Consider the following 22,964-nt stretch of genomic DNA (forward strand, 5'->3'; position numbering starts at 1 on the left):
CAACAGTCTAGAGTAGCAAATTATTTACCTCTTAGAAGCAAATAGTTCACCTGGCTTTTGTGGTTTACTGTCACATGAGTTAGGAATTTAGAATCTAAACAAATATTGTTAACATTTGACACTGGGTGAAATGCATTGTCTTGTGATCTGACTAATCATTTAACAGTGCCTCTAGCCTTAGATTGTAAGACTCTATTTAAGTCACTGTCCCAGTTAGTTCAGTATGCTCTTTCCAATAATGATAAATTAATGACTTTTTCAAGAGGAAAAATCTCACAAAATGTAAATTATTGTAGGTATTGGGGAAAAAAATCCTTTTTCAGTTCCAGTAGGAAAGTATATTTTTTGTTTGTTCAATAAAATGAATTAATTTATTTCAGCAAATTATCTGATAATATGGGTTTTTTTCATACCCCTCTATTGCAGATGGAGTAATGGACTTCATTCACAAGAGAGAAGAGACAATATAATTTATCAATACAAAGCAGTGAGTTAACAAAATTTAATATAATGAGACAAAAGTTTAACAATATTTGATGACAAGGTACACTTAATTATATACTTCATAGAGAGCAGGGTCAGATAAAGCTATCAGGGAGTACCACCCATTGAGTCACGGTTGCAGAAGGATGCCCTTGCTTTTTAAACTCCATCTCAGAGAGGCATCTAGGTGTTGCTGGATCCAATCCTAGGCCCAAAACTGGTCAGTGGTTTATGTCTAAAGGATGAGATGTACACAATCAATCCTTTATATAGCTTAATTAAGACTTCAAAGTTTAGCTTTCTATTAATCACTCACTGGTAATCTGTTGTGGTAAGGAATCTCTCAGCCTTGAGGAGTAACATTGAGAAGCATCCCTACTCAAGGGGACATCCTGGTGTGCAGCTGCGCAGGAGAGCTCTACAGGCCCAGGCTTCCCACTATTTACAAAGTAATGATTGACTTATACTCATGTTTGCATTCCTACAAGAGGTCTGGGTCACTCTTTCCAGACAGCCACTGGAAAGGTTGTCACTGGTTCCCCAAAGTTCACAGTAAACTGGGTGCAGTCATCACAGAGCACACTGGCGACATTGGCTCAAGACGCAATCTTTTAAAGAATCACATAGTGTTGTATTTCTTGTATGTTGCATCAAGAGATGTTTATATTGTCTTTTATGTATATATATTTGCTTACTTGTCCTCTACAGTATGTCATAGTACGTCATCACAAAGAAAACATTTAACATGTGACTCACGTATTTGTGAACACCAACATAGATTAAGATGATTTAATGATATCTGCTCTCCACTTTTGTAGCCTCTCTCATCACTGGAACTCCAGGTGCTGTGTAGACTTATTCATTCAGCCTGTAAGAGTGGTAGGTGTTACTAATGTTCACTTCACCTACCACTGAAATACAGTAAGTACTGAAGAAAACACATGAGCATTACATAACAAATTGAAGCAGAAAGTCTAGAATAGCCCAAAGAGTTGAAACCCAAGGAAATGCAGGTAGACAGAACCTATTTACCCAAGCTTGAATGAAGCCAAGACAGCAGGAACTAGTCTAATGTAGTGTACAATGGGATATCAAGTTGCCTGATTCTCTGAGGTGATACAAACTATGACATACCAAATGGCACTGAACACATTACCCGCAAGGGATTGAGGGCAAATTTGTATCTTTCCAAAATGCAAAGTCAACCAAAGGCCAAAGAGCATCAGAATCTTATGGTACTTACCTTGAGCAGTCCAGATTTTACTATTCTGTTCTTATTAATGTATCTCAGTAGCTTTGAGTCATCTATAAATACTATAGTGCGTCAGGAAGTTCATTAAGCTCTTAAGAATGGAATTAATCAGATCTGATTTCAGCCATTTGAAACTTAGTTACCTAGGTTTAACTCTTTGTTCAGTAGCATCATCTCTCTCCCTCTCTCCCTCTCATTCCTCATTAAAGTTGAACACCTCACTAGATGCTTAGGCTTTAGATGGCTCATATCAGAAGAAAGGAATTACCTGCTGAGGAACTGACCTCTCCAGAAGGTATTGAAATCAAAATATTAAAATAAAAAATAGAAAAAATACCCAAAAGAAGCAAAAAAAGCAAATACACAAAAACAAGGGGACAATAATAAAAAGAAAAGGCAAGTGTAGAGTATCAAATATCTTACCTCAAGTCATTTTTGTGAGCTGTAGAAAACAGAATGTTTTGTGTTTTGACTATTTCAGTTTTACTGTATAGGGAATGAAAGGAGGGTAGATTTCCATGGTTAATCTTATTTTAAAGGACAGCTTTTTGTGGTCCTAATAACTTCATTTTTAATGCATGTCAATGGAAATAAATCATGCTTAGTGTGTATGGGTCTTATGCAGACCATAGTCTCAGGATCATGTTACTTGGTATTTTATGTAAAAACATGAATCTATCTCAATTCTGTGCTCACTGTACAGAAGTCCATATGAAAATAAAAACAACAAAAAAGCATAGTTAAATCTAATGTTCGTTATTGTAACACACAATATTTTTATGGGCAGACATATAAAAAAATAAATGAGTATAATACCTGTTTTTTACCATTTGATAGTCATTCCTTGAAATATGATTCAAGAACAGAATGAGAATAATGCACTGCTGACACTCAGACTGTATTTGCTAGAGAAGTTATCTTAGATACCATACGAAGTGAAGCATTTCAGCATAAAATGCAAAGTGAAATACATGGGAAGAAGGACTCCCAGTTTTATATTTAAACCTCACATTTTAAAAATATTAACTTTAAGTTACTATACAGCAGCAAGATATTAGGCTTATTTATGGTTACATGAAAATGCCGTCTGGAAATGGCTGGTGACTCAGATACATATTTTGAAGGATCATATATCCTTGTTCTCTTCTTGTTTGGTTACCTGAATACTTCGTTTTGGCTGCCATGTCTAAACCAAAGTTTTGAGATAGATGGACCTTCAGTCTTGCCCGTTTTATATTTATTCTGTACCTTCATATCTGAATCACTTCACATATTCAGTTCTGAAAAAATATGGATTATAAATAGAACTATTTTTCTTGTGCAAGTAGCCACAAAGCAAGTGAACACAACTGCAGACATTTCACATAGATTTGAAATTATTATATCTGAAATCTAAAAATTCATAACTATGCTATTGATAATATTAAAACAAGAGAGAAAACTCCAAAAAAATTTAAAACAACAAAGTTAATAACATCTGGTGTTAAATAAAATTTAATTTTCACCAAAACCCTGTCTGTAATTCACAGAATATAAAAGTAATCTCATTAATTATGATATACCTGTTTGAAACCTTCACTTGCAATGTAACTCCTGCATTACAATGGAATGTGTTCTAAAAAAATTTCATTGCAGACTGATGTTTTTGTCCAACTCAGAAGTATTCTAGAAATATAGTTCTTCTTTCTCTGTGACCTTGAACAGTAAAGAAGTTCATGTTAGATAAATAGAGCAAGAATGGATAAACAATCTTTGCAACTATATAACAATAAATGAAGACTGACAGTTCAGTGTTATGATAAGAGTCTCTGGGGCACTTCTTTATTTGTTTAGTTGTTTAATACAAACATCTGCATGATAAATTCTGCGTGCATATGGACAGAATGTGTTTAGGAAGCTTCTACACTAGAAAGCAATTCACATATTTAAGAACTAAAAGGGAAGATTCAACAAAAATAATTTAATTACAAAAAATATAAAGATGTAAAATAAAGAAGCATTGTAAACATCAAATTAATCCAAATACCACAAAATGCCATTTGCTGTAGTTAATCTGTTAGTTATAAGAAATATTTCCTATATTTTTATTTATTGTCAGAGAAGTGGGTCTGCAAAAAAGATAGGCAATAATGCTTAACCATTATGATGACATTTAGATTGCTCAGTAACAGTTTTGACACCTGAAGTTCCTTAATTTTTCTAATAGAATTCATTTTTTGGGAAGCCAAATGTTCTCCATGTCATCTACAAACAGTGAAGATAGACAGTCCAGAGGATGCTTCAGCTCACTAAACAGTCCTTTTTAGCTTTCCACTGTTTATGGAAAAAGTCACCATGCTTCCAGTTTTGGGGCTTCAGTGAGGCACATAAAGTCAGGGGAGTACATCTATATTTTTTTTTGTTAGCTTGCTTTTAAGTATAGGTGGCAGCACATTTTTGCAAGACAAGTTACAATTCTCTGATGTGGTAAAATAAAGAAAAAAAGCCTCAGAGAGATCAAAGATCCACAAAATGTGTATGGTTATAGTGTGTGACAATTTCTAATGCACTTTGACCTTCTATATTTTTGCAGCTCTGTTCCTGGCACAGACATATTGACTTTCCAGTAGGGACAGAGCTTCATGACAAGCATTTTAAAGTGATAGGTTACTGGAGATTGGTGAACTACTTATTGCACTAGTACTGAGTTGTACAGTTTTCTTCTTAGGGTTTTTGCTTCTGTTTGATTTGGTGGGGCTTTTTGTAGTTGTTATTTATGTTTGGTTGGTTGGTTTTTGGGGTTTTTGCTCGTGCTTGGTTGAGTTGGATTGTTTTTTTTTGTTTTGTTTTGTTTCATTTTATTTCAAATTTTTGTTCTATTATTTCTTGGAAATATGGTTCATTAGCACTGCATGCAACAGGATTTGGAGATATACATGACAGAGGCTGAAGATAGGAGGAGAAATGAAGGAGAGACATAACCAAGTCTATTATGGAAAAATTAGATCCAGTCATTATTGGGCAGACAAGTCGACAGGGATGGGAACCCCAAATAAAGAACCAAGCAACCTTGATACTGTCCCATTCTGATATGATATTTAACTACAGACCTTTTTTTTTTTTTTTTTTCCTACCATACTCACACCTCATCAGGCTGAAGGACAGTGACTCAGGAAACTGCAGCTATTCCATGATTTGTTTCATCCTCATTGTTCAGTGTGTGTCCCTAGATGTTATTTACTGCATGCTATCAAAACCCCTCTTTGTATACAGAATTATTAATTTCCTCATAGACTCATTCCAACCTTCACTTCAGCTGATTCAGCCCTTAGCTATATTCAGTCCCTGCCCATTAACTAAAACGTACCTTCTGATTTACTCTTTTCCCAGCTCTCCCCCTCAAATCATTCTTCCAGCCCCACTAAATAGCTCACAGAGAATGGAGATGCTGACTCCCAAGGCTGTAAAGGAGTGAAGCTTTTTATTTTATTAATGCTCACTAATGGGTTTATTAATGCTCAGTAGGTATTTCATTTCATTTGTTTATGTTTCCTCTTAAGAGCACACACTCTGTCCTCCTGAGCTGTGCTCTATTTTGTATTGGCTAGCTACAGGAGAAATTCATTTGTCCTGTGCCATTACTGCCATCTGCCTTGTCAGGCCGTTCTTGAAAATGAAACAGTGTCTCAACAACTTTGCCCTTGGTTAAATAAATAAGCCATAACTGTATCTGTAACATCATTATCTGAGTCTGAAGGTCTTGCAATTTATTATGGTGATGCAGCCTTTACATTGCAACTTGTTTTTATTGTATTCACCTTGCTGCAGAACAGCATCTGCACAGCACTTGTGGTGGTACTGGGCAAAGGCTTTTCAACTTTACAGCTACAAATGTATTCTAAGATTCCTTCCCTCCCACATAAACACCTCTTTAGTCCTTCTTTCTTTCATAATCTCTGTTCTTGAACTCTATTTTGCTAGTTTGAGTTGTTCCTGCTCACTCACTTTTAAGCAGAAAGCACTGAAAGACACCAAATGTGGTATGTGTAGTGACAACATAGACGTTATTTTTGAAAAGAGAAATTAGAGGTGGAAGACTGTAACAGCCGTGTAGTACCAGTATTACTTAGGAAAAGAGGAAGCACATTCTCAACTGATATGATTATGATAGTTTCAAGGAAATTAATCTTGAAAATTATTGATATTTTATCTGTATTGTCAAACTTAATAGTAGGATTCAAAGTCCTTGAGAAGAAACAGTAGAAGTTATAATGATAACACTGCATTTTATTTCCATGCAACGTATGTTGACCTAATGCTGTACAACACAGATCTAGTGAGACTCCTTGACAGCAACATATTTCTAATTCTGTGCATGAACTATTTTAATCACAGTCTTGCCTCTGCATTACAACAAAACTAATTGACGAAAATTACCACTTCAACAAAATGAAGGTGGCACTGTACATCCTTTGGGAAATTTGTGTCTGGGTAAATACCAGACTCTGAAAATGAGGGAGACCAGAATTATGCACATGGTAGCTCAAGTGTAGCTGTTGTCTTTGGGCAAAGTCATAATACACATACAACACTCAGTCATTCAGCTCTTGCAGATGATGTGAACACTAGGGGTTTAAGTCACATTTACTTGCTAAGAGTCCTTACACCATCATTTTGCTAGGCTGAATTTGTGTTGAGGTGAAATCATTGTATACTATGCAGCAGGGTCATGTGCATTCTGGCGTATGCATTTAAACACTGAATTTTCTTTGTGAAAACAAAAAAACCCACAAAAACAAACAATAGATAAAATTGATAATACTTCTAGTGAATTTTATGAGTTATTTAGATTTCTTTGCAGGGGTTCTTTGATTAGTAAAATGAAACAGACTTGTAACTTTATACTGAAACATTAATTCCTTGTCACAACCGCTTGATAATACTCAGAATTAATTAGTAGAAATACTATAATTCTATATAATCAATTAAAGTGAAAAACAAGAAACCATAAACAGAAGAAAAGTCATTGGAATGGGGTCATAAATAGTTCTTAGAAATCTTTTTATGGGCTTTGAAAATACTATGTCCATATGCGGCTATGACTCAATAGTGAACTGTACAGTTTCTTGAACAAGAGAAATCATCTTAGATCTGTACTAAATACACCTTCAGCTAATGTTTTCAGGTTTGAATATTTAAGCTATTTTTTTAAAAATAAAATCATATGCTGATGAATATGTCTTTTTTTTCTCAGTCTTCTCATTTTTCTAATTTAATAAAATTGTGTAACTTGTTCTAGGCATTTTTTCATCCTTTATTGTTTTTCAGAAAGAGATTTTCCTTGCCTTCCCTCTTCCACTGATATATATATTTCTGAATATGCAATTAACATTATGGCTATCTTTTCTTCTTTACTTCATCTATTTGCCCTATAGAATTTTTTTCTTATTTAGGTATGTTTTGTAATCAGCTGCAGCTCTCTTTACCATCTCTTTGCTCCAATATCTCATGTCAAACTGAACATATATATGCTTTGCAAACTTAAAATACTCACTCTATTTTACATAATTTTTTATTTCAATTCTTTTTGTCATTACTGGATGCTTTGTCATACTGTCTGTATTGAGTTTCTTTTGGACAATGATACACACTTTCTTCCCAAAAGTATATTCTATACCTTTATGTTTTAATAAAATTGCTCTGTCCAAAGTATTTTTTCGTTTAGTGATTGCTTTCTAATTTCAAGTACCTCACATTTTTCTTTCTTAGCTGGCTGCCTTCAACCTTGTTAAATTTCTTACTGAAATATAGCCCTTTTTTGTTTCCATTACTGTGTTAGCTCCTGTTTCTTCCACTGTTTAACTGTTCTTTATACTTCTTCAGCAAATCTTTTTCTTTCTCTCTATCCATTAAAGAATTATCTCCATTTTACCCCATGAAAATGTAATCCAAATTCCTGCATGCATTTATGCTTTAAGACAAATTTAACACTTAAACAGAGATGGTATCTTCTCTCTCTCTACTCCTATCAGTTTGATATTTTCTGCATATCTGCTGATGTACTCTCTCTCTCTTCCGATGCTCAGGTTGTTGAGAGTGAGAGTAAGCAGAATCTGGTCCAATATTAATACCTAAAGGATGCCCAGGTACTGAAATGAGACTGATCACCCTCCCCAGATTCTCCTTGTTGCCACTCCTGAAGATGTCTGTGTGATATTTTCATTTTTGAAGACATCAGGATACTTTTTTTTTTTAAAGTCAAGAAAGCATAGTGTTGTAATGATGTCAGCAAAGTCCTTCAAAACCCATGGCTTTATCCCATCAGATGAATATTAGGGCAAAATGTGCCATTTAGATGACCAATTGATTTAAAATTCCAAGATTTGTGTTGGCATTGTTTTATTACCAGCTCTTTGCATTCAACCCACAGTACTTTATATTTACCCACAGTACTTTTATATTTTTCTTTCTTATGATGTGGCAGGTTTTTATTTATTTAAGTTTTACAATTAAAATCTAACTAAGCAACTAAATATTTTTATCTGCTACTGTTGCACTTTGGTTCTAAGCAAGAACATGTTTTATGGTCTAGGTTGAACAAGGTAACTTGATTTTCACATAGCTGCCCCTGTGTTTTTCTATATTCACTGTTTTGCTTTTCTACTGTGTGGTTAATATATATATTTTTTTTATTAATCTTGTTACTATTTGTGGTGAAATGCAAAAATGTATCAGACATCATATATTAGCCTGCATTCTTTGTCCTAACTTAGCCTAGAGTTCTATCAATTCACATACACGTGGGTTGGGTGTCGATTATTTTGCTAGACTCTTTATAACAGAATATTAAAAAAAAAAACCTAGGTTATGGTATCTTCTCTTATGTAAGCAGGTTAAATAGTACATGAGACTAGGAAGATATTGTCTTACTTTTTGCTGAAAATTTTGGGAATCAGGATAGCTAGAGACATTTTGCATAACCAAATCTTGAAAAATTAGTCAGGACAAACCAGGAAAACAAATCTGAATTTTGATTCCTTATGGAATTTCCAAATTTTTGTGTAACAAGAAAAAGTATAGAAATATATGTTTATTTAAAAATATTTGGTGGTGGGTTTCCCAACATACCAGCATAAACTAGTCAGAAATCTGTTTATCATAGAGAAAGTAACTTTAAAACATCTGTCAGAGTCACAGTGCCCAGACTACAGCTGTGATAAGTAGAGTTATATTTTATAAATGGATTTCTAAATTATCAATATTACCTGTATTTCTGCCTACCATAATGTAAAATTTAAAGTGTGTATAAAATGACTTTATTTAACATATTTGGTGTCAAATTAGTAAAATCATGGCACAAAATTTCTGAATGTAAAAAATAGAATAAAACTAGGAAATAAAAATAATTAATTACTGAAGAAGTAGATATGATTATCTGCTTGCCTTCATAACTCTAAATAAAGTAAGTATAGTTGACATAAAGACTTTTATAAGAAAATAAGATATTCTCACTTCTTTAGTTAACATTTATCGTGACAATGAAAACGTTCAGGAAAAATGATTCTTCATATCTTTTTTTCCAAATAAAATCTTTGTTTAATTACTTAAATTAAAATTATTTGCAGAATTTCTAGTTCCTGCAAAGTAAATTTTTAGAAGTTAGTATTTCAGCAGGTTTTTCTTAGATTCCTGTTCTTTGATTACTTATATAAAATAGGTTTGTGAGTCTCTTAGCTAAAGCTCAAAATTATCTTGCTAAGTGAATATATTTTTTTCTCATCCATTCAAGCTGAAAAAATATCGAAATTACCTCACTACACTATTATAGTGATCCACTATCCTGCCATTTGTCTACTAAAAATACAGGAAGGTTCATAAACCCAAGCACATAATGTGAAACTGTCTTAATCACAGGGAATATTTTTAATACCACCTCTTTTATTTTACAAAGGTAATTTCAATTATCCTTACAGCATTCCCTTATGAAGATCTTTGTCCCCAACTCTAGCCCTTGCCACTTAGTTAGATTTCATAATTTTACGTTCAAGGGATGATTAAAAACAATCCCAGCATGTCCTGTTTAAATGCACAAGCCTCCTAGAAAAGGAGGCTGGATGACTTTTTGCTATAATTTGAGACTTGTATCTCACTGCAAGCTACTGACTTGCTGAAATCAGACTTTCCATAGAAGCCTTCCTGAACATTTAGTCAGAAATTATCAATTCCTAGTTTATCTTTTGTCATGGTTTGACACTGGCACAATGCCAGTGCCCCCATGAAAATGCGATCTCTCAATTGAATGCTGTGAAATGCGATCGAGAACAGAGAAAAGCAGGCCCAAGCTTAATAACAAGGAAAAAAACTTTATTAAGCTACTATTACTGTACTACTATAAAAAGAAAAAAAAAAAAAAAAAAAAAAAAAAGCCCCCCCCACAAAAATCAAAATTAAAACCTTCCAAAGCATTCCTCCTCCCACCACCCAACTCCAACAAACCACAGTGAGATACAACCTGGACCCCAGTCCTGGACCCTCTAGACAATTGATACTCAGTCCATCGAGGGAGAGAGGAGCCCCTCCTGTGCCACAGACCCCCCAAGAAACACAGCTGCCATATCCTGTGCTTCCATGTCACACATGGCAACTCCCAGAGAAAAAAAGTTTGCCAGTGGTGACCCTCTCCTTTCTATGCACAGTGCTCTCACCACCAATGCATGGATGGACAGACTGCTTTTAGGATTTTTCCTTTCAAGGATGCCGTGCCAAGAGGGAAAAAACAACACTTCAGTTTTTCATTTTTGGGACCATAGTCCCCCCCATTTTCCCCTGGAGCCGAGGATCCAAGAACAGAGATCTTCTTCTCTTCTTCCTCTCTGAAGACAGGGGGCACCACCACAAACCTCCCTAACTTTTCTCTGTTTGCTCCACTTCTGTCTTTTCCCAGCCAAACAGGTCTCTTTGGCTCACTGGCATCCTCCTAAAATACAGTCTCTCTTGGAGGACAAGATCAGTTCAGTCTGTGGCTACCAAGAAAAAGTTCCACCAAAAGCCACTCCATCATCTCCTCCCACCTAGAATTTCTCCTTCTAACATCCCAGGGTCCAAACTGTCTCTCTTCCTCTCTTTCAAACAGAGGAGGAGAAAAATTTCACAAAGCTTTCATTTCTCAGGAAGGGTTAAAAGTCCCAACTCCCAGAGATGGCTTGCTGCCCAGGCTCCAGCTCCCACAGCCCGGCTGGGCACCTTGCGGCCCCCCCGCTCTTCTCCTTCCCCGCGGCGAACTGCTGATAAAACCACTGCTGTCTCTTTTTTCTCTCTTGGGAGAGAGAGACTCTGGGGGGAACGGAGACATCCCAGATTTTCTCCACCCTTCCATCTGCAGGGGGCCAGCCCGGTTCCAGTCCCTCCACCCTTGGGCCTACCTCCGAAGGCCACATGGCTTCTCCCCTCCCCCACCCAGCTCGTTGCTGGGCAGGGGAGAGTCCTGCACTGACCGCTGACCGGAACCCAAGAGAGCGAGTTCCCCTGGGAATTCTGCTTTTAACCCCTCTGTGTTCTCAGAGGCATGTCCAACTTTCAATTGGTCAATAGCCAAATTGGCCTCTTCCTTCTGAGAAAAATTCTTTTTCCATGTCAAACCACGACATCTTTCTAGGTAGAATATAGGAAACACTTTCTCCAAGGAAAGAGTTTTCTTCACCAGTGAGAGTGTAAAAAATTATAAAAGGGATAAAACTCACCAGATTTGCATATCACTCAGTTGAATAAAAACATTGTAATGGAATTATGTTGGTGGTGGTGTTTGGTTGGTTGATTTGGAGTTTTTTTATCCCTGCATTTTCTTTCACTTACGATTTTGCTTTTTGCTATGATTATCCATTCCAGGAACAGAACATCTCCCAGGTAAGGTGTTGATAACAAAAATTATGACTAGTTTTCTTATGTATTTTAATAAATTAAATTTGGATCTTTAAAAATTTTTTTTTTTTTTGGTTAATTATTATTATAGGATTTCTCTCATATACCTTTAGCCAATGAATGCTAGATATCTGAACTAGGCCAGCTGGATATTTTTATGATTAAAATTTTATGATTTATGGATCCCAGCTATCTACTTCCATGGCTTCAAGAAGTACCTGGACAGTGCTTATACTATTAATATCCTGTTTCTAAAACTGAGGCTGCTTAAGAATACACAACAGTGAAACAAGAATTGACTTGGTGCTCTACATAGAACTAATTAACTTTTCATTAAACACAGTGTATTGAGTACAAATACATTTTCAGATATGTAAGATCATTTGCTGTATATTCCTGTTAAATTTGCTGTATATTCCTGACAATTTTCTGTAGTCAGATCTCCTCCTCCTCTCTCCAGCTATTTTCTCATTTCCAGTTCTTCTATTACTCTCTAAAGAGCAATAGAAGTGGCATGAGCTTGCTACTGCACTGATAATTTCTATCTTATTTTTGTCTCAAATAATCAGGAACATCTAATTCTTGTACTATGGTATCTTAAAGCTCTCCACCAGAGAAAGAACTTTGTAGGCAGACTGTGTTTTTTTCTGTGTGGCTATGGGTGTTTCAGTTTGTTTTGTTCTGTTTTTCCAAAAGTCATTCTCCTTCTCTTATCTGAACTAAGTTAGATCTTGTTCAAACACTAAAAAAAGCTTAAATTTAACTGAAATCATCATCCAGCAGTTTTATCTTTGATACACATCTCAATATAAATGAATCTGTAGTAAGATAATGGAACCTTTTCTCATCTTAATGTATGACTTTTAAAGTTTGTTTTCTAAGAGAAACTTTGACATATCTTGATTTAATCCCAGGCTCTGCTTTCTGCCCTCTATCTTATTCCTTTTAAGTTTTGTAATGTTTGACAAAATTTTTCATGACTTGCAACAGAATTGTAGAATTTGACCTCATGATTCAGGAGCTAGAGGAATAAAAAGTTTAAATTTTATCAAGGACATGAAGCATAGACAACATCCATCACATAAATGCCAGTGGAAAATCCTTAACAGATGAGATAGAACTGCATATTAATAGTAAAGTTAACATACAACTGTTTAGGATTAAATTAGAAAACTAGCCTGAACCACACATATAGAGAAATATTTTGAGTTATATATTCTGTTATAAGCATAGATTATAATTTAATTTTGGGGAGATATTGATTCCTATTAGACATTTAATGTATTCCCACCATATCCTGTATTGTTTCCACCACATTGTAAGATAAGAATAACTAGCTAAATAAAAACATCTGCAGGGTGAATTATTAATTTGATGAAATTAATTATATTCCTCAGTATGTAATATCTGTCCACAAAAATTTCATAAAGTATTTACTATAAAAAGTATTAAAGGGTGTGATAGAATATTTCATATAATTTTATGCCTTTAGCCTTCAAAAAAGTAACACCATATTGCTTATTTTTTTAATGAAAAGAAAATAAAATATTAAACCTGATAGAAGTAAATTTCTATCTAGAAGTAAATTTCTCCAATAGAATAATACTTAGGCAATAGTTAGTTTTAGCCAAAGCATGGCACTTTTAATAAAGCACAACAAATGTGGCTCTTTGAATCATATTTCAGATATATTTACTTTTCTGTATTTTATATTAGTGCCATAATAAGTTGTCTGTAAAGATAGTCTTCACCCAAGTAAAATGAAAGAAAATATTTATATATATATGTATACTGTTTAGTGGAATCAAACAAATATAGAATACCAAATCATGGAATGGTTTGGTTTGGAAGGGACTTTTAAAGACCATCTTGTCCACACCACTTGCAGTGGGCATGAACATCTTCCAATATCTTCCAGATGAGGCTATCCAAAGCCCCATGTGTGCAACCACAACTTGGACACTGCCAGGGAAAGGCCATCCTCAATTTCCTCTTGGAAGTCTGCTCTAAACCTATCCTCTTTCAGTTTAAAACCATTACCCCTTGCCATATCACTACAGGCCTTGGCACAAGATTTCACACCAGCTTTCATATGAGCCCATTTTAAATATTGAAAGGCCACAATAAGTCTCCCCATCACCTTCTTCAGGTTGAATAATCTCAACTCTCTCATTCTATCTTCATTTGAAGAGATATCTTCATCATGTCAGAGGTCAGTTGATACCCTCCTTATTTCATTGTATTTATGATAAACCTATTTTTGTTCCATTTCTTTTTAAATTTTCAATTTAAATATCAGTCTGTCTCATCCTTGATAGCTGTGAAAGTATCTATTAACAAAACCACTTGTTGAGTAAATAAGATTTGTCTAAGTAAGGTTTGATCAATAATATCAAGGGGAAAAAAATTAATCTTTAGTTTCTATTGCTGTCATCTGATGAATGACAAACCTTCCAGCAGTTTATGTAATATGCATTTCTTTTTAACCTCTTGACTTTCTCAATCTTTATTCAATTACCATGGCATCTGCTGGAAAGGTTTCACAGCAAGATGTAAAATTTCCAGTAGGTTCTTGGAGTGTGGTGAGGATAATTTTTTAACCTGAGTTATAGACAGCCCAAGAGAAGAAACATTGAACCTGATGTTCAATGAACTAATTAGAGAGGACAAGATTGGCATCCACCTGGGTTGCCCAGGTTATGGAAGAATTCACAGTGTTGAGGAATATGGGCCAGATGAAGTGTAGTGTCAGAGCCCTGAATTTTAGGAAAGTAAACTTTCAGTTTAAGACGTTCTTGGATATGACTCACTAGGAAATTGCCTGCTGGGAGAAAGGAACTCAACAGAGTTGACAGCTCAATAAGGAGATTATTATTAGAGTTCAAGATCACTCAAAGCAGCCAAGGAAGGAGAAGATCCAGCATGGCTGAATAAGGACTAAAGTGCAAGAAAATGCACAGGGACTTGTATCCTGGGAAGAATGGACACTGCTTGGGTGTATATGGATGGGATAAGGAAAAATAAGGCACAGTTGAGGTTGAAATTAGTGAGGGGTATGGCTAGGTTCATGGCCAGAGAAAAAAGAATAAAGAATTTGTACCTCCCATTTTTAAATAAGGAGAACAAGTGACAAACAGCTTGGAAAATGCTGAGGTTCCCAATAAACTTTTTGTCTCCCTTTACAATGGTAATCTCTCTTCCTACATCTCTCAAATCCCTAAACCTCAAGGATTAAGGGACAAGGATTATGTGAATAAAGTCCTGCAACATAAGTGAAAATCAGATTTGAGACCACATGAGGAAAATGAACATAAACAAACACAAGAGACATGAGAAGATGCATCTCAGGGTCCTGAGGTGATTGGCTGATGCAGTTGTCCAGCCATATTCCATCATATTTGAAAAGTTGTGGCAGTCAGGGAGACTCCCATGACTGAGAAAAGAGGAATATCATGATCATTTTTAAAAGAGTAAAAAGGTTACTAACAACCAGTAGGCCTTATATTTGTGCCCAGAGGATCATGTAACAGATCCTCCTGGAAGATATCTCAAAACATATGGAAGATGGGGAACCAATTAGAGAGAGGTAACGTGACTTTACCAAGGGCCTGTTTATCTATATGTTTATCTATCTATTATATTTATCTATCACAAATCATGCCTGATTATCTACTGTCCTATGGCAGAGAGACAAAGGAAGCCTTATTCTATATGTACTTGAACTATATATACTTAGACTTCTATAAGATATTGTTTCCCTCAACATGTTTGTCACTGTATTGGAGACATGTAGGTCACAAGTGGATTCAGAGCAGAAGGACTTGGGGACACTGGTGAATGAAAAATTGGACCTTAGCTGGCAATGTGAGCTTTCAGCCCAGAAGGCAAATTGTATCCTGGGATGCACAAAAAGAAGCGTCACCAGCAGATTGAAGGACCTAATTTTCCCTCTCTGTTTCACTCTGGTGAGACGTCACCTGGAGTTCTTCATCCAGGTGTGGGTCCCAGCACAGGAATGACATGGACCTGTTAGAGTTTGTGCAGAGAAGGACCATGAACACGGTAAGAGGAGTAGAGCAGCTCTCCTGCAAGGACAGGCTCAGAGAGTTTGAGATTCTTCAGCCTGGAGAAGGCACTGGAAAGATGTTACTGTAGCCTTTCAGTATTTAAAGAGGCTCATAAGAAAGGTGAAGAGAGAAATTTTTACCAAGGCCTGTAGATGTCACAGGGGCAGTGGTTTAAACTGAAAGAGATTATGTTTTGATTATATTGGACAATGATATAGATAGATAATCTCTAAAGGTCATCAGGAAGTGCAGTAGCAGATTGAGGGTGATGATCCTCCCTCTCTAGTCAGCGTTAGTGGGATCACATCTGGAATGCTGTGTTCAGTTCTCAGCTCAGCAGGACAAGAAAGACAAGGAGTTACTGGACATGGTCTGGCAGAGGGGTACAAAGGTGATGATGGGTCTGGAGCATCTCTCTTATGAGGAGAGACTGAGAGAGCTGGGCCTGTTTAGCGTGGAAAAGAGAAGGCTGTGAGGGGCTCTCATCAATACATATAAATATTTCAAAGGTGAGTGGTGCCAAACTCTTTTTAGCATTGCCCAGTGACAGGAGGAGAAGTAATGACCATAAACTAAAACACAAGAAGTTTCACTTCAGCATGAGAAAGAACTTCACAGTGATGATACCAGAGCACTGGAACAGGCTGTTGTGGAGTCTTCCGCACTGGAGACATTTAAAACCCACATGGATGTTCCTGTGTCACTTGCTCTAGCTGATCCTTCCTTGGCAGGGGGTTGGACTGGATAATCTCCAGACCTCCCTCCCAAGCCTAATTATTTTGTAATTCTGTTATTCTGTGTCCTTTCCAACAAGTCATTTTTTGATTCCAGAATTCTGTATTCAAGAAGCATAACAGAACCAGTATAAAGAACCACATTTCAGCATTAGCTCAATGGTTCTGTAACAGCCACTATAAATTCAATGGATTCACTGCATTCATACAGTTACTGGCTATAACTCTTTTTTTTCTGTCATAATAAAGGTTTCATTTTCCCCAGGTGAACATTAGAGAGATTTTTCTCTGACCCTTTTATACTTTGATCTTGGCAAAGGTCTCACAGAAGGCTGCCCTCAGCTTTTAAGGGCTTGGGCTATGACTGAAATGTTTAAGGAAGACAATTTTTCATTAAAAGAATGTGCTGTTATGGCACAGAGGAAAAAAAAATAGTGTTATCTAAGTTAACACACTGTGAAATATTTGGTTCTAAAATACACATTTTTCTATATTCATCAGCTGCAGAGTAAAACCAGGGAAATTTCAGGAGAATACAGTGGAATAGGATAGACAGGGAAAAAACTCAGGGAAAAAGTATGGGTATAGCGAAATTACTTGTATACAGCATCCAATAGAAGAAAAATACACATAATGAAAATTGGGGAATTTTCATTTATTTAACTCAGCTAGTAAAAATTCTGGAAAGTTACTGAAATATTTTGTAATAACAGTACTTAAAAAGACTTGGTTAGAAAGCCTACATAGTTACTTTCTTTTTTTCCAAAATTGTGGAACTCCGTTGTCTGAATAAAAAGTTCTAAAACAGCCTGCTTTCTCTTTCTTCTTTTTATAAAATGACTTTGATTATTAGTGTAAAGAAAATAGCATGAGGACTTAATAAAAAAATTTGCCACATAGTCCTAGGCCCACCTATTCATAATGAGGGTCTTTTCTGGATTAGTATTGTCTCCAGCCACCTGTCTTCTGCTTTTGCCAGACTTAGCAAACATTCATGACAGATGCTGCAGAAATAAGCATCTGCTTAGTTTTCCAGCTCTCTCTTGCTGTTCTCTCAACCAAAACAATGGAGAATAATGAGGAAACTTGATTTTGTATGCCTCTTGCATGTACATGCTTACTAACATAAAATCCAAAGGAAAATATTGATGAGCAGGACTTAGGACTTGATTTAATCTTTATCACCTTTGCTGTTAATCAGTTTCTTTGCCTCTTCTCAGTTTTTGTGAAGTGATTGTAATGCTTATAGTAGTCTCAGTGAGAAAATGTCAAGAGAGGGGACCTGAACATTTCAAGATAAAACTGTAAATACATTTAAATTACATAAAGTGCTATTTAAAATGGCTGTTAAAACATGAATATACAATTAGGTTTCCACTGCCCTAAGTACTGAAAGAGATCTGATTTTTTTTAAATACAGACATTCTGATAGTGTTGCAAGAGTGCATAACATATAAAGGCATTTTATTGTTATGTCATGCAGTTCTTCTCTGAGTGGAATCATCATGAGTGGCAGTAGTAAATTCTAAAACTATATTATATAATTATAAACTGGTAAATCAAAAGTAAGCAATCTCACCCCAGCAAGTGTTTCCAGATGGACAATAAGATATATCTGCGATTACTGAATCAATAAATTAACTCCACTTATTCCTATTTAATAGTCTTCCAGTAGTTCACTAGAGTCTCTAAACGAAGAAATATTTAGAAAAATTGTAAAACCCACACCTTTCAGGTTACATTGGGTCTTTGGATTGATGGAGTCAGCAGAAAAGCCTAAGAAACTGTGTGCATTAGCCTGATGGTCACTGCTTCGAGAAACCTATGGATACCTCATTTAGATTAAGTTCCACTAGCAGAAAAAGTTTTATTATTTTCGATGTTCCAGGATATCCAGTCTGGCCTTTATCTGCCACTCCAGAAAGTAACAGGCCTTGAATCATTGTTAATAACTTGTTATGGAAGTCTCAGGTAGTCTAAAGCATCTGAAAAGAAACAGGATGTCTAAGTTTGAGGAATTGTATCACTTCCAGAGAGACAATGTTTCCATTTTGATATTGTCAGGAGATGTACTTACTGCCTGTAGAATCTAACAGAAAAAAACCGCTCTGTAACACCTCTGTTATTAATAGAAAAAGATTGTAATTCCCCAAGGAAGCTTAAACATTTTTATTATAATCACAGTGCTGTAGTAATTCCTATATTATAATTACATTTATTGGGTTATAGTTATAGAATATCAATATAATCTAAAAGGCATTATGTACCCTTAACAGGCTTTCAGTACCATTATACAATGGATATCATGATATTTTCTGTCACTAATTGTTAAAAAAAATTAATATTTTCCTGTTTGTTTCCTGTGGCCACAGTATGAGCAAATTGCAACTCTTAGCATTTTTTTTTAATTGAGAAATAGTTGCTATTTCCTGAATTAGGTATCTATGCCCTTTTCATCTATGGAAATTTTAACACATCATGAGAGCTGTACTTCTGAGCACCCATAATAAGACCAAGTATTGGTTACCTTGGCAGAAATCCCTGGAAATCTATTCAGGATTTTAGAGCAATACATTTTTTTGTAAATTTTGTAAGTTGCATTAGGCTCAGCTCTCAGCCAACACCTCCCAATTATCTCTCCTGGATGGTGCTTTACCTTCAAATGAACTCCATCAACCACTAGTAGAAAAACAGTAGAAAGTTAAGGCATCAATTATCCAGCACTACAAAGTCCTTAAATGCAACTTTAATGTCTAGATAGATAATTTAGAACTAAAATTTAAAGCACAGTATGCCCATTTTAAGCAAAATGTACTATATATTGGTAAGAAAAGGAACTACAGAAGATATTAATTGGTCAGAGATTGAGATTAGAAATAAAAGACATATCTAGTAGGTAACACATTTCTGCAGGTGGAAGTGCCTTTTCCAAGGCAAATGTTCTGCAAGAAACAAAGTCTAAAATTCCAATATATGGGCATATACGTGACTACATATCACAAGGCTCTAGCAATAGTAAAGTGTTAAAGATGTCAGATTATTCACGTCCTCAAATTCATTAGCTCTTCTGGGTAAGAATTATGTGAAAAATCCTCAGAACAAGAGAAGAGCAAATGTGAAAGTTCTTCAGCCTCAGGGAAGCAGAAGTCTTGCACCCCCTGCCCTTCTGCATTGCTGTTATACGTATGAAAGCCTTGAGCAATCTCTAACTGAACATTTCCCCATCCTCAGTGCACAAGGCAATGATGGGCACTGATTGTAAGGTTTCATGCCTTCAGAGGAAGACCTGAAAGACTACACTACACCTTTGCTCCACTCCTTATCCTATGTTAACAGTAAAATAGCAATTATTCTTTTTGATGTGTCAAATCATACAGTCCCAAGATTGAATATCTTGTGCTTTTTGTTAGGGGGCTTTTTTGGGAAATAGCCTGTGAGCAAAGTGACACAGAAGATACCTATACTAAGTAAAAGCAGTAAAAAAGAGACAAAAAGTAAATTTAGTATCTCCACCTGAAAATAGTTGCTTATGTGTAAAGGAATGGAAAATACAAATTCTTTTAAAATGAACATTTGTTAAAAGCAACCACTTTTGATTGAACTCTGGTTTCTTTATCACGAGTATATTAATCATAATGGAATGCACAGGGCAGTGCAATGAAAAAATAAATTTTTTTCTGTCCAGGTAGACATCAGTAGATCATCACTTTACATTTACTTCCTTTTCTTCTGCTGCACAGAATTTGCTTTTGGAAAGCGATCTTCTGCATTGCTCAGATAGTAATCCTTTTTGTATTTTCAGAAGTACTCTTTGTAGCAAGCACATTTCTCTCTCTCTCAAGATTTTTCATAGATGTGCACAGAGAGAAAGGAAGAGAAAATAATTTCTATTTCTGTTCCTTATTTTTCACATGTGGAATGTGTTTGGAGAATTGTTTGCCTGGGGTGATTGCTTGATTGGATTTTGGTGAGGATTGTTTGAGCCTGATGGCCAATCCAATCCACCTGTGTCTGGACTCTCGCAAACAGGGTCACGAGTTGTGAGTTAGTTACATATAGTAGTTAGAACAAGTAGTATTTAGTCTTACTATCTCCCTTTATATAGTATATTAATGTATTATAGCATAGTTATAATAAAGAAATCATTCAGCCTACTGAGCTGGAGCTGGACATCATAATTTCTTCCCACTGGGTTTGCATTTACAATAATTCTTGACACTGTCACAATCTAAAAACTTCAGAAAAAATATTTGTGAACACCTCTGAATAGGTTTTGTTTGTGATTTAATTTTAGCTAATAATATAGTTACTTAATATCTACACAGCACATCTCTATTTACTGGAAATGAACCATTAGATGACATACAGAAGATACTCCTGGGCTCATTTTACCGATTCATCTGCTTTAACTGTGCAATAAGATGTTGTCTCTTCAGAGAGAGTTTTGTAATGTAGTATTCAGATTACTGAAAAAAAAATTTATTGGCAGTTTCAGAAATGCACTAAAAAATTTTGTTTTTTCATAATGCTCAGAAAATCACAGTACTGCAACACCAGCTCATGAAAATGCTGGGTGAAAGACTGAAACTTTAAGAAATTAACTGAACATGGTTTGACTTCTACCCCTTTAATTGCACATTTACAATATTTCAGCACACCCTCATGCTTTATCCTTTCTCAAGAGGATAAGACTCCAGGCACCAAGCAATATACTCCAATTTCAAACCTCTTTTACTTAGTAGGCTTTAATATGAACAGAAAAAACTGGTGCAAGCAAAAAGACTTAGCAAAGCAAAATATGATTAAGCTTCATCAATGTAACAATAATATATTTTACATATGAATTCTTGCACTATATTGTCAAATCCTTGCAGGTAGCTTCTATTTAGGGAACTTGCTACTTACAAGAGATTTAGCAGAAAACTGTAAAAGAATCCCTCACAATAAGATACTGTCATTTGAAAGACATTTTTTGCAAGGTTTCAGAAAAGAAGTACACACTTATTTTTATATGATAGAACAGAAATTGCATTGAGTATAGAGCAGGCACAGGCCAGTATTTTTAACTAGAAACTCACATCATGTAATAGCAAGATTATTATTCTATCTATCTAATTTATCCATCTATCATTCATCTATCTATCTATCTATCTATCTATCTATCTATCTATCTATCATCATTTTAATTCTAGTTCTAGTTTTATTTTGGGCATTCCTAAAGAAAATGACTTGTGGTGTGAAATCTAGTATCTTACGTGATTTATAAGAATTTCATAGTGTTATGGTTTTATGTGTATGTTAGAATAAATTCTAGATTTTTTTTGGAATTTCTTATAAAAAGTATACTCTGAAGAAGATTTTACCTAGAACATTTCAACAAAAGACTGCTGTTTGACCAGAAATGTAGCTGTATTTCCAGTGCCAACCAAGTGCTTCTAGTTTAGCTTTAATTTATTCACTGTAAATGGCTTTGATCAGAATTGAAGTAACAATGAAAACAGAAATAGGGATTCATGATTTCTAACGTCAGAGGAAAAGGTACATTTCTTAATATGACATTGAAGTTAGGTTCTACTGTTAGTTCACCAATAAGTTGCACTGATAACTTAGTTTGTCACATATTCACTTTTTTATCTTGCTACATTGGTGGTCGCTATTTCAGATATTCTTGGCTAGTACTATACCATTGTATTTGATATCACAGGGATTTTTATGCAAATCAAAAGAAATTGTCCAGGAATTGACAAAAAGAACCATAAAAATATAATAATTCAAATCCAAACACATTCATTTTCGGAATATATGAATCAGAAATAAATTACCTCATAAAAACCAAAAATTTAGAAAAATAATATAGAAGAACAAAAACTAAGCGGTTTTGTTTGTTTGTTTGTTTGTTTGTTTAAAGTGCTAAATATCATTAAGTCAGTAAAGGCTTTGGGAACAAAGTTGTAGAAAAATGAAGATAAAAATAATGCAATACCACATTTAGAAGCATAAGACCAGAGAAATGATTTTTATAAATGGCTCTTTATCTTTTTTCCACAGAAGAGGTTACTAGGAAACTCATTTATGTACCAAGAAGTAAAGTACAGTTTTAAGCATACGATCTCTCTTTCTTTTTAAAAATGGTGGAACTAAGAGCTGAAAGCAGCAAAAATATTCATAATTTTTGAGGGGGAAATAGGAAACTAATTTCATACTAGGAACTACATGCTTAAATTGCCAAAACTTTATGTCACTAGTTTTAATTTACTCATAGACTTTAACTTTGGAAAACTTGAGCTTCCTTTTTGAGTCAAGTTGTCTATTTCTCCAAATAGATTCACAAATCTGGGAGCAGTTTGTTCAAACATTGACAAATCAGACAAATCAAAATCAGACAGTATCTATATTTATTTGGATTGACTTCTGTTACGTAAGCCTTCGTGGGGGTCCCCGGCTAGCTCTGGACCCTGGCTTTGCCAAAAAGAGCAAAGGCAATAGATGTGAAGTGCTCTTCTTTTCAGGATGAATGTCCCACAGCTTTAT

The sequence above is a fragment of the Taeniopygia guttata genome, chromosome 1 (assembly GCF_048771995.1).
Source record: "Taeniopygia guttata chromosome 1, bTaeGut7.mat, whole genome shotgun sequence".
Classification (NCBI taxonomy): Eukaryota; Metazoa; Chordata; class Aves; order Passeriformes; family Estrildidae; genus Taeniopygia; species Taeniopygia guttata.